Raw genomic sequence first — 13,623 nt, 5'->3', positions numbered from 1 at the left:
CTGTTATGCTTCCTGTATAGGGTGGAAAAGAAACGTCCATAGTCATTTCTGTGCCTTCATTAAAACACCTTGTAAGAAAAGAAATTGTTGCCTAAATGAGAACAGAGAAATCAACAAAGGAATTGTGGAAATATAGCAGTCCCCTTCTAGAGACTTTCAATGCTACAGATGCCCTCTCTCCAACAAGCCATCATGTGATTTAGCTGAATTGTTTATATAATAGTTTTGTTACCTATTCTTTAAAAGCAAGCACATTATAACTTTTTTAAAACTTGAATTCTGGAAACAAAGGTTTTTAAAATATTTTATTGTACTAGCTCAATGTTAGTTTTATTTTGGGGTTTGTCGACCTAAATAACTAAGTGCATATGACATGTCAGGGGTGTGCTGGGCCCTTTACCCACTTTTCATTTGATCTTCACCACTCTACAAGGTAAATTTATGTGTTTTGTGAGTGAGAAAATAGGTTTGGAGAGATTTTTTAAAATAAAACTGAAGTTAACTAAACATCCAGTGGGAAAAGCTGGTGTGAGAGTATGAGGCCAACATAGGGAGAAAAAGCAGAGATGAGGGAAAGTGTTGCAAGTGAGCAAAAGGAGAGATCATACGGATCGGTCAGCCAGCAGACTGCCCCAACGTGGTCACCGTGGAGGCTCTCCATCTAGGGTCTAGACCCCCCAAGGCTCTGGTAGTGTACGATGCTCTAGTCATGGATATATTTAGCCTTGTGTGTATGGTGGGGGGTGTTTATTACAAATGCTTCATGGCAGCGTTTGTAAATTCATTACAGCAATCAGGCAGATATCATTAAGGGGGGGAGTGGGTTGGGTGTAAAGGATGATGGTTAAGACTGTGGCAAATTGGAGTACTGAATTACCTAAAGGGGGCCCAGTTGCCACTCAGTTCCAGCTGATTGCTGCCCTTAGGAAATGTGGGTGGACCAGCATATGGAAAATCTTAAGGTTTTTTGTTTTTGTTTTTTGTTTTTTCAGAGAAGCCATCCATGTATCTGGATTTTTGGGATGATTTCCATTTTTATTGAAAACATCAAAAGCACTATGTTGGCCAGACAAAACACTTAATAGTAAGTGGTTTTGTGATTTAAATTCTGCCAGTGTCTTCCTGTTAGCCAGTGGGAGTAGGATGGGCCTAGTACTGAGTTCTTAAGTTCGTGAGAGAGGATTTGTTGGCTACTGAACTGGCTGAGCCCAGGCAAGAACGGTAGTTATAAATACCCTAATTTTAATTTTTGCATCACAGGAGATGTAGATGTCAGACTATTTTGATAGTCTCATTGCAAGAATAATTTAAATTCAAGCTAATTTTTTAAAACATGAAATGAAATATTTCAACTCGGTGAATTTTTGTATAATTTAAAATCTATTAAAACTTTCATTTTAAACATGAAAGATATCAAACTGCCTGCTTTAACAAATAGTGTATTAAACATAATACTTGAGGGAAGTGTTGAAGGACAGTATTAGCATATTATCCTATAAATAGATTTTGTTCAGTAGGAAATAGGCAGTGGCTAGGTATGTTTTAGAGGCAGCGTAAGGAGGTAACTGAGACAGTTTCTTTATTAAAAGAGGAAAGAGGTGTATTGTCAGGGTGACATATGTCCTGGTTTACTGGATCAGTCCTGTTCACTCCTGTCGTGCCTAGCATAACGATAGCATCTTTCATCTTAGATGATGAAGTATATAATGTTAATGTCACTCTATATAATGTTAATTTTTTTTTAGTTGCTGGTTCCTTTTTCATAGAGTGGCATGAGGCAGATATGCCGAATGACCTTGCTGCTTCTTGTAAAATTAATCACTGAAACAAAGGCTAAACCGGTCTTCACCTTAGAGTGACTCTGCTTTCCCTGCAGGATCTTTGCTGTTGCTGTCAGGGTTTTACTTGTCAGCACCATCTAAAGCATGATTGATTATTTCTATATTATAGTTTTCAAAGGCATTCTCCTTGTTAACTTTAAGCTACTCTTAAACCTGTATCAGATTTGATCTGTGGCATGTGAGAAAGGCATAGGATCTCTATACTATATATACTTTGGTTTAATACCAAAGAGCATGATCGCTGGGTGCTATGGAAAGAGTATGTTTAGTTTTGTAATAAACTGCCAAACTGTCTTTCATTTTGCTTTCCACCAGCAGTGAATGAGCATTCCTGTTGCTCCACTCTCACCAGTATTTGGTGTTTTCAGTATCTTGGATTTTGGCCGTTCTAATAGGTGTGTGTGGTGTCTTGTTTTAATTTGTCATTTCCCTGATGATATATGATATAAAGCATCTTTTCATATGTTTGTTCGGCATTTTCACATAAAAGTATCCTTTTCTGTTGAGAAGGGAGTGGTTTTATCCCCATCTTACAGATGTGGAATTTGGGGTGGGGTGGCTGAAATTAGTATTTCAAGAAGAGAAGGTCTTCCTGCCAGGAGAGCAAGCAGCAAGTCCTGGCTAGAGGCACTTTGGCACAGTGGTTAGGAGCACAGACTGCAATAGACAGGGCAGGGTTCATATACGGACTTTCCAATATATCATCTAAGTGACCTGGGTCATAAGTTATTTAACCACCCTGTCTCTTGCCTTGATACAAAATGAAGAAAATCCACATTTCATAGAATTGTTATGAGAAATAATTGAATTAATATGCATGAAGTAGTTAGAACAGTGGCTTGGCACATAGAACGTGCTTTTAGGTGAAGCGTTTATACAAACATTTTCCTAACTCTGGCTTGTAGCAAATGATTCTCCTGGTCTCTGTGACCCGGTAACAGAACCCGCCCTCAGTCTTAAAGGGGCAAGATAGGTATATCCGGTCTGGTTTGCCCCACATTCCAGGTTGGGTTCTCCCCCGCCCAGAGGGTGGGGTGGCCATGATGATTTTTGTTCTTTAGGTCATCCTTCTCCAGAATCCTACATCTCCCAGGGTCTTAGAGATGCTTCTAGTGTTCGATATTAAAAGGCACGTCAGGTGCACTTATTCCCAAAAGCTTGCTCTATAGATGAGAAACTGAGGATCCAGGACATTATGACTTCCAAATTTGCTTCACAGCATAAATGGGGTGAGAGTGTTTGCTTTTGTCTCTGCTTACCTCCAGAATGTGTAGAAGACAAAACCAGTTTTATTTTCGGAGCCTTGATTTTATACAATATGAATGACCTCACATGTCTTGGATCAGCTGGACCATTAAGGTTCGTGGGTTTCACATGGTCTTTTGGGCCTATAATGTGTAGGCTGCTGTCAGTTTCCAAGTCAGCAAGGGCAGCTTGCCTCTTCTGTGAGCATCTCTGCTGGCTGCTCCTCTGAACCCGGTTTCTATCTAAATTGTGCATGGATTAGGCATCTTTGGGATGCTTCCGTGTGTTTCTCACATTTCTGACCTTCATTTCCCATGGTCACTGGCTTTTACAACCCTGATAAAAGTTCCTTGTTACTTCTGCTCCCCATCCCCTCTTTGAGCACTTTGGTTTGCTTTAATCATTTTCCATTTTTTATTCCCTTTTCCACCCCACCCCTTATTTATATGTATACACTGGTTCTTGTGTGTTTTTTGCTGTTTTCCTGCACCTAGAGGTCAGGAGTAGACTCTTGACTATTAGAGCCATTGCTCGGCAGCAAACTGGTATGAACTATCAAAACCCAAGATACATCATGTGAACTATGCAGTCTTGCCTCTTAGCTTCCTTTTGATTAGCCTGGAGCCAAATTGAACATTATTAACACAGCATTACAGTCAATATTATATGCTCTCAGCAAGGGGAAAGAGAACATCAAACTAAATCAAAAGCTTTGTGAGACTGTATAAAATTCCAGAAACAATCTAAGGACTTCCCTTCCTTAAGGCACTAAGGCAGGATACAGTTTCAGAAATATGTCAAGTATAATCTGTGCGAGTGCCTAGCTCAAATAGTATTTAAACATAAAGATACTTTTTTCTTCAATTTAAGGTAGCTTGATTGCTTATGCTTTTCTTTGAACGAAAATGAGGACATTTCTTCAAGATTAACATATATCATAAAAGCTCAATTTAGGAAATTAGATAATTGCTTAAAGCATACTTGAACATGCCAACATATAGTAATTTTCAGCTTCAGTAGTAGAATATTTGTTGCTCTTTATATTTTTTGCCTTTTTTTTTTTTTTTTGGTGTATGCTAAAAATTTTCTAACAACTTTTGCTTCAAACAGAGATTGGAAATCATTGTCATGTGAAATTAATTAGTGTATATTTTAAAAATTAATCCCTTTCTCACATTTGAACTTACTCTTCTTTATGGTGGGGTCTTTTTAAAATTAGTTCTCTGAGGCCATGAGAAAAAAGTAGGGGAAATTTTAAAGCATTGTTACAGATAACCTTCCTGTCAGAACTGTCAGGTCTTTAAAAGCAATCTTAGGATTTTTCTTGTTGTCTCATAGAGTATTGAACAGATTGACAGTGATAAAACTGGATAATCAAATCTGATAAGAAGAGGTTAACTAGAGCCATCTGTAGTATTTAAAGTAATTTCTAGGGTGATTGGGGAGTGCTGGCTGAAATCCACATTTAGGATTTCTATTTGCATTCTTATAAAGCAATTTTAATAAACCATATGGGTGTCAATAGATATATTCTCTATTGCTGCATAACAAATTGCATGGAACTTAGGGACTTAAAGCAATAAACATTTTATTTCACCTAGTTTCTTTGGATCGGGAATTAAGGAATATCCCAGGTGTGTGGCTGTGGCTCAGGATCTTTCATAAGGTTGCGGTCCAGATGTCATTAGCCTCTATGAAGTGCCTCTATGAAGGCTTGACTGGGGCCGGGAGACCTGCTTCCAAGGTGGCTTGCTCACATGCCTGGCAGATTCGAAGTGGTTGTTGGCAGGAGGCCTCCTCTTTTCGAACATCTGTGTGACATGAGCAAGTGATCGAAGAAAGCAAAATGGAAGCTGCATTGTTTTATATGACCTATCCTGGAAGTCACATGTCATTTCTATGATATCCTGCTGGCTATACAAGTTAACTCTGCTTATTGTGGGAAGAAAATACACAAGGGTGTGAAGACCAGGAAGCCAAAATCTTTGGCGGCTACCTTGGAGGATGGCTACCTTAATAGGAGAGTACCTAATCTTTAGCATATTTAGAAGTGTTGGTGAATGTTCAAATAACCTTTTAATTGTATCAGAAATAATATAATTATTGGAGTAGAGAGGCTTCCAATTTTTATTCTTTCCTTTTACCCCAAATTGTACATGTTGTTTATTGGCCCATTTCAATTATGTATGTAATAAGTAATGATTAATTTGGATGAGGGAGGGTTTCCAGTAGATGTGAGACATTCGGATTATCTCTTGGAAGGCGAATTGGAGTTTGCTCAACATAAAAAGTTGGCCTTGCAGGCATGGGAGATGATCGAGGCCTCACAAGGACTAGAGAAGTGAGGACAGGTGTATAGTAGCCTGAGTCTCTCACTTATCAGATCTGGCATTTCCCACAGGTATCCCAACTATATCTCAGGATACCAGCGGGACTGGGACACTTTGCATCCCATCCCAAAGAGATTGACTCATCCAGAATTGTACAATTATAAAAATATAAAAAGGAGAAATTTTAGTGTCACTATATATAAGTTAATATCATTTAGAATCATATACAAGAGAATAAGATCATAATCTTGGCCTTTAAGTGTCTGGCTCTTATAATTATTTTATGGACAAAAGAAGATAATGGTTATGTCAGTTTTAGAAACACCTTCTCAACTTTCCTATATCTAAAAGATTTTCTTGAAAACAAAACTGAAAGAGAGATGAGGCTTTAAAGAAGAAAAATGGGTAGGAAAGGAGATTTTTATTTAAATAAATAAGAATTGCTTTGCCAACCAGGCTGGATTCCAGATAGCTTCTAGGCCTAAGGGTGGGAATTAGGTTTGTTGGTGTATTTAGCCTCTTCCTTCATAATTCTGAATTCACCACCCAGTCCTTTCTCCCAGCAGGGTTGCACCTTCATTGCTTTCTGGATGGCATCATGCTCCATGGACAGGCCCTTTTACCCAGGCAAATCAGCCTCAAATGTGTATCTTCCCTCTAGCTTCTTTAGGAGTAGTTGAAGCCGCAAGGCTCTAACCCATACAACGTAAGAGGGTGAAACAGGAATTCTTTGATATCTAGTTGGCTTAAAGCCTATTCATTCTCATTAGAAAAAAAATGTGACCATTACTCTCTTTTTTGGAAAAAAAAAAACTTGGAAGCATGCACTAATGTACCTTTGCACTCCAGCTATAACACTATGTAAAAACTAATCCGGAAACGAATGGCATTTTTATAACAACTGTTAAGTTATATGAAGTGTTAGTCTAGTAACCGGACTTGGAGACAGTGTCCCCATTGAGGAGCACAGCGGCCGGCACAGAGGACCCCACTGCACAAGGGCAGCTTTGGACTGGCTTCCCCCGCCTCTGTTGTGTTTCAAATTTGTTTATTTTTCTGCTAATTTGCATCAGATTTGGGGTCCACAAGCTCTTTCTCCTTACACTATTTCTAATTCGATTCTTCATATTATTTCATAACTAAGAATTTGATTATAACTTGTTGTGGGGGCATTTTCTCTTCATAATAAAAGGAGTTCGGTTTCTTGCTATATTAAAAAAAAAGTTGACAGAAGATGGTCTTGTTACTAAACTAAACCTTTCTATAAATAAATGCAGAAGCATCTGTTAAGGGCATAGTCTGAATGTAGCAGACATAAGAATTGCGTCAATTCTCATCTTGTAGCCAAGATTTCTTTCTTAGGCTTTCTTTATAACTAATGTCATGGCAGGGTTTCACATTCTCACAGGATTAGGCAATAGAATGGTCAAAAGAACTGGTGCCAAGTTACCCTCCTTCTTAGGTCAGCCAGTGGTCGAGATTGATACTCACCAAGGAAAAGTGCGGCGTGTTTTTGTTTTTATTTTTTAGGACTGAAAACCTGAGCTCTCTCCTGCAACTTCATTTTTAGGCCCTAGCTTTAGGCAGTTTTCCAAATGTCTAACTGCTAAACTGCTTTCAAGAAATTATTGTAGCGTTGCAGGGAGCTTTGGTCAGGAGAAAAAGAAGGCTTACTTTTTCCTAGAACATCCTGGGCCCATCAAATGACCATTTTAAAAAACAACTGAAATTCTTTTTTCAAAGGCGCAAAAATATGAATTGAAACCAAACCAAACAAACCTACCCGACAAGTCCTACAATTCAAATAACTAAAGAGGAGGGTTGGAAAAGGGAGGAAAAATTCTTGGGAAAACTGTTTGAAGCTGAAAGCTTGTGTATTTTGCTCTTTAATGATTGTAAGTTAAAATGGGGCGATTTAGCATTTTTAAGATAAAAATTAGCCAGGCCTGTAAGAACACTGTGTACCTTTTCAGGTGCCTGTGTATCTCCTCCTAGAATACCTGTCTGGTGCTCCACCCTTCCTCAGGACTACCTCACACTCCTGTTTGGGAACTCCAGCACAGCAAGGTGAGTCTGTAAATCCGTACTCTACACACATCCTAGAAGAATATCACTTACAGTAACTTAAAAAAAAAAAAAAAAGTTTCAAAGTTTGGTAGATTTTTTGAGATTGTGTTCACTGGTGAACTCTTAAGAAATCATCATTTGTTTAGATAAGTTTAAGCGTGGTTAGTGATGGTAACTAATACTAGCATCATGAAACATGCTTTGGGTTTCACATTTGAAATCCGTCCACCTGTCCACCTCCCCCTTCCTCCCTCCCCTCTCCCCTCTGCTACTAATGCTTTAAATGGGCAACCTCTTTTAAAGCAGAGACCTATGTATTTCTAATAGTGAAAAGTTAGAAGGTTTTGATAAGTCTGACATATAGCCTATAGTTTGAGCTTCCGTCTCTTTAGTAGTGTCAGTAATTGGCTCCATTAAGTAAAGGGTGAAGGGGGGCACAAAATTCCTTGAGGTGAAAATATACAACTAAATTATTTTCCACTTTTTTGTGTGCTTGATATGTATCATCTCATGTCTCTTGAACATTAAAGTGACTTATTGGTCCCAGGAGAAAAAGTAATTTGACCTTGTTTGTAGTAAGTGAATCACTTAGGAATAAACTGTTCATGTTTTACAGGTGAATAAACTCTTTAAGGGCACCAACCAGCGTGCTGTCTCATAAATTCCTTAGTCCCTCATTTGCAAAAGTTATGTGCTTGCATTTTTGCCTGGATGATGGATTTTGAAGGTCTCACATAAATTAATTTCCCCCTGAAATAAAAAAGTATAACCTTAGAGCCTTCTAGTAATTATTAGACTGTGTGGAAGGAATGGATTCCAAAAAGCAACAAGTTCATATTCTCAGTGGTTCAGTTCTCCTATGGACTCTGCTACATTGCTTTTGGATTAGCAAAAACCAGGACTAGAAGGCCATGAGTGTTGAGAGTAAATGATAGTCTGATTGTAATAAAGCAGTTTTGTTGTATCCATGTGAGAGCTGAGAAATCCTAGTTGAGCCCTGCTATTTGTAATGACCTTCTATTTGTAATAATCTAAAAAAGAAAAAGAAAAGAAAAAAATCTGTTATGTAGCTCAACCGACTGAAGTTCTCTTCATGATTAGATAATCACTTAAATTTTAGTTTTGGCTTCCATTATTGAGGAACCTCTTCTGTAATTCTCTTTTATACATGAATTATTTTCTGTATAGGAGGATTTATGTGTGAGTTATACCAAGAAAGAACTGTGGTTCAAGTTTAATGTTGAGGGACTGTGTACACTTGGGTTTGAAAACTTAATTATTTTGTTTCTCTGAAAAACTAGTAGTTATTCACTAGTATAGGTAGGGGATATCTGATTTGCTTAGAGTTTGCTGCTAAAGAGTTTTCATTTCTGTTGTTTCTTCTCAGATGCTCAGTATGCTAAAAATTAAATGCCCTTGATTCTTGACTTCAAGTGCAATGAAACTCCTTTAGCGTACTGCTTTTTGTTTTCCTTTTTAAATGAAGTTTTGTTTGTGTTATATAAATGAAGGGTTCCTGGGCTAGGGTGTAGTTATACATGAAATTTATAAAATGTTTTTGCCTATGCTAGCTACTAGTATGTGAATTCCCTAAACCTTTCCGAAGGAAGCATCTAATTTTTAACTTTAATGAGCAATAAAACCAGCTTTAAATTCTCAATATTGCTACACTGTAAAACTACCATATACATATATATATATTTTTTTTTGTAGAGCTACTTTAAATTTTTAATGTCTTGCAATCCTAATATCTCTACTAAAGCACATTTTCTCCATAATGATACAATTTCTCTCTAGCCATTATTTTTTTAGAGAATGATGACAGAATAAATACAAGTCTTTATCACAAGACATCTTTGTTAGATTTATAAATTTAAAACTGTTCGAGATCAAACTTTAAATCTCGTACTTTCTCTAAACACCTATTTGGTAAAACAAAATAAGATTTTACAGATTATTTATTTGTATCTCTTTCTGTTTGAATAGGACTGCAGTATTCTCCCATCGTGGTCTGGTACCTTCCTGTGAAAAGCATTAGTGAACAGAAAATAATGATAAACAGGATTTCGCTCTATACTCTTATTGATTCAAAACTGCCTTGCAAGCAATTTCCCATAGTTTCTATAATGAAGCATATGGTGGTAATATACTGGGCCTCTGATAATGGAGAGTAGTTTCAGAATACTTTCAACATTTTATATTTTAAGGGCGTGCGTGTGTGTGTGTTCAGGTTAGGTTTTCTGTCCCATGTAGACTTAATGGATTTTATTTTTTATATGCTTATACTTGATTTTCAGGGTTTAAATGGGGGCATTTTTGAATAAAACTGGTAAAAAGGTGTTTATTGTTATTATAGGTAATTCATGCACACAGACTTTAGGAGACTTGGAATGATCTTGTGGAGAAAATTTGGTAGAAGAGGGGACATTTTCTGTAACTTAAGTTGTCATAGTAACCTACATCAAGAATCACACTTGGAGTCCAGGCCTGAAGAATTTCAGGGACAATAAACATTCTAGTTGCATTCATCATCTCTTTTTTTTCTTCTCCAAGAAAGGAGCCATCTATTGTGACCTAATTATTTCATTTCTGTTTTTAGAAGATGGGTAGCAGTTTGCATTTTTTAGCATGCTGAAACCTTGCTGGTGTGGAGTAAAAGCAAAAAAGTTTAGCTATTATATTTGAAATTGACATCTTTGGTAATGTGTTTCAAATTCATTATTTTAAATGGCAAGCTGGGTTCAATATAATGGTTCCTTAATGAAAATAAAAAAAATAGGATTTGATGAGGGTATGAATTGTTAAATACAAGTCTTAATATTAAGAGTATTGGAATCTGGTTTTCATGGAATTCTGATCTGGGAATGTTATGGTGTTCCTAATATCAAATTGTTAATATTTTTATTTTATGGCTTAAGCACAGCTGTATTTTAATAAACAACATGAGATATTATTTTATTAGAATACATTTACTTTGAGAAATATGTATCTAGACATTATTTTTATCTGCTGTCTTTCAAAAGGACAGTAGAATGTTTTTTTTCCGAAGAGAAAGCTTGTTTAGATTAGTTTCACTCTTGGATTCTGCAAGATAATGATTGCTAACCAAGATTATTTGCAGTTTAAATGTTCTCCATAAGCAAGAAACTTTAATAGAAGTAAGGCGGTAAGGGTGTGTGTCCATTCATTTTAGGAAGCTTAGAAAAGAAATTGGAAGACTTTATAACTAATAATAAAGAAGATCTTCAAAATTAGAAGTTATAGGATGTAACTAGTTATCTGTAAATTAAAAAGCGATAATACTTTTTAGATTCTTTTCCACATATAAAAATATAATCAAATGGATGATTTTTAAAAAAATCAAAACTTGAATTGTAAAGAGTATAAAGGTAGATTTAGAGACTTAAATAATTCATTTGCTGGCAAAATGTAAAGGAAAATAAAACAACTCATTATTTCAGTGTTTAGAGGTATCTACTGTTAATATTTTATGGGAAATATCTGTAATTTTTAAAACAAAATTTGGATCATGCTGTCAAGAGCCAAAATACTAATAAACACTAGAATTTCATTTTCTGTTAGAATTAGCAACATAATCAGCTATATGCACCGCTCTCTAAAATAGCTCTGAAGTACTCAGCTAGTGTATTAAAAAGGACTGAGAAAGAGAACTGTTGGAAAGAAGGATAAAACTATTTGTAGATAATAAAAAATCCCCAAGACAATCAGCTGAACTAATAGAGTATAGTAAGATTCCATTATAAATAATATAATATGATCTATATAAGAATAAATAACCAGTTAAAATATGAGGAAAAAGGAGTCCATTTCTAGTAGCAGCAAAAAGTATGCTGAGGATTAAACTTTGTAAGAAATGTGAATGTCATATATGAAGGAAACTATTAAACTTTACTTCGAGGATATGGAGACTCGTGTTTCTAGATATGACAATTCATTAATTATTTTCAATCATTTTATATTAATTTGTAAGTTTAATATAATTTTAATATAATATAATTAATATAATATAAACTTATATAATATAAGTTTAATATAATTTTAATAAAAAATTTATTGGTAAATTTTCATGGGTCTGTGATTTTAAATTTCATTTTTGTAGGAAAAATAAGAGCCAGGAAATGTTTATATAAAGAAGATATTAATTAAAAAATATTATGATGTTAATAGCATACACAGATACTTGGAAGAGAAGGCTCAGAGGAATATTGTATTGATAAAATGCCATTACAAATAATGAATGTAAAAGTATAGTAATAAGTATACTACAAGAGAATGTCCATGAATAGTTGATGGTTTAGTGCAAAGATAAATGAAGATATAGCAGCAAATGTTAAAAAAAAAGGAATAATTCATATATGTAATTACATTAAAAATAAAACAAATTTAGCATGTCAAATCATAAAAAGTATTCTCTCTATATGTAATATATAAAAATAGAGTTAATACCCATATATAAAGAATTATTTCAAGTCAGTATAATCACTACCCAATTAAATAATCAATGCCCAATTAAAAAATTAGTTTGTAGTTCTTTGTAAACAGTTCAAAAAAGAATATAAACAGAGATAGACCTAAATACTTGTTTAAACTTAATACTTAACAGATTAATACTTAACAAATATCATATTTGGTACATTATATTATTAAATTCAAAAATGTACATGACATATGTGGCCTATACATAAAATGTTAACATAAACAAACTTATGTAATTACTAATGCTGGCAGTGGGAGAAAATCAGAATGCTCATATAATGCAACTAGAAGGTAGACTGCTCAGCAGCCAATAATGGAATCTGCCTACCTGTCTACCTATGTACCTACTTACCTACCTAGTTATCTAGTTTTTTAAAACTATTTAATGAAATAGAAAAATGATAGTAACATAAAAAATGACAATATAAGGACATAATATAAATTATAATGTCCTTATATTGTCACTCGTATTTTTAAAAGTATATTTACATAGGAAGCAAATGAGAAGGCAATATACAAAAGTATTAATGATGATTATCTCCAAGAACCATAGGAAAGTAATGATTATTATTAATTTTAAATTATTACAGATTCTCTAAAACCAATATATTTATATTCAGAAACTTGAAAATGAAGTTTTTTTTTTAAAATCCAGATACCTAAGACTTTATTATTCCTTCTTAAAAAAATATTACGTGTAAAGATATATTTATTGAGATGGACTATACACGGAAATGAATAACAAGGGGATAATCTGAGTCACTGGGCAGGGATGAAGAGACTGCATTCTTGGCTGCCATTCATATTAGACTAAGATGTATACCTGTGCATCTAGTATTGTGCTTCCTGGAAGTGTAGGGCCCAGTGTCCCTGGAAATAATAAAGACTAATGTGTCCCTTTGTTTAATATATCTGGAACTTGGATACCTGTTAATTCCCTCCTCCGTCACTATAAATTGCCTTAGCTATGCTATAAATTGCCTTAGCTATGCTATTGGATAAGTTTTGTGTATAGATATTTCTGCTGTGTTATGTGTTTACTTCTTATACTTCCTAAGTGTATCTATTTGACTAGACGTTGTAGGTGGTAATCATAACTAACTAGACATGTGGTTCCTCAGTTTATGGTGGAGGGTTGGTCTATATTGTTTGAATTAAGTACTTTTTGACTTTGAAAGACATGAATTATAGTGGTGAACCACACCCACTTTCCCTTGTAAACTCTCCTGTTGTATGCTTTTTTTCTCTTGTGTGTTCCTGTCTTTGGACGAATCTAAATGGGGAATTTTTTGTAAATATTTCAAGTATGAATTTTTATATGCATTTAATAGACCTTGTGTGAGTTAAGGGCACTTGTTTTGTACCTCAGCTGCAGAGATGTTTTTCTTCCTTGGGAAAAAAAATCCGACAGAACCTTGAAAATCAATAGACTAAAGTGATAGTACACATACCAAATGTGTTTTCCTTATAATTTATAAATAACTTCTAATGCTGCAAAACTAGAGGAAGTAGTAGATGTTAAAGTTTAGATCTTTTGCAAAGGGACCAAAGCCTTTTCACCATTACTTTCCGTAGTTCTTTCATTAGCAAATCTGTATTCAGACCTGGCATTGCCCAGTCTTTAGGTTTATAATAAGAGAGTC

General features: G+C 35.0%; 1 protein-coding gene across 3 annotated transcripts in view; it reads left to right on the top strand.

Annotated features, from left to right (window-relative positions):
* The window catches only part of RASSF8 (Ras association domain family member 8), a 97,454-nt gene that overhangs the window by 20,795 nt on the left and 63,036 nt on the right, over window positions 1-13,623 (top strand). Inside the window, exons 1-2 of one of the 3 annotated variants that reach the window (XM_016119232.2) lie at window positions 854-3,200; window positions 7,390-7,483. The exons of 1 other annotated variant lie outside the window; for it this stretch is intronic. The gene's annotated coding sequence lies outside the window, so the exon portion shown is untranslated. Of the gene's footprint in view, window positions 1-853; window positions 3,201-7,389; window positions 7,484-13,623 lie in introns of those variants that run through there. One more of the 3 variants, XM_016119237.2, reaches the window with a different exon arrangement.

Source organism: Rousettus aegyptiacus, unplaced genomic scaffold, assembly GCF_014176215.1.
Source record: "Rousettus aegyptiacus isolate mRouAeg1 unplaced genomic scaffold, mRouAeg1.p scaffold_m13_p_2, whole genome shotgun sequence".
NCBI lineage: Eukaryota > Metazoa > Chordata > Mammalia > Chiroptera > Pteropodidae > Rousettus > Rousettus aegyptiacus.
This window is presented reverse-complemented; position numbering and strand designations above follow the sequence as displayed.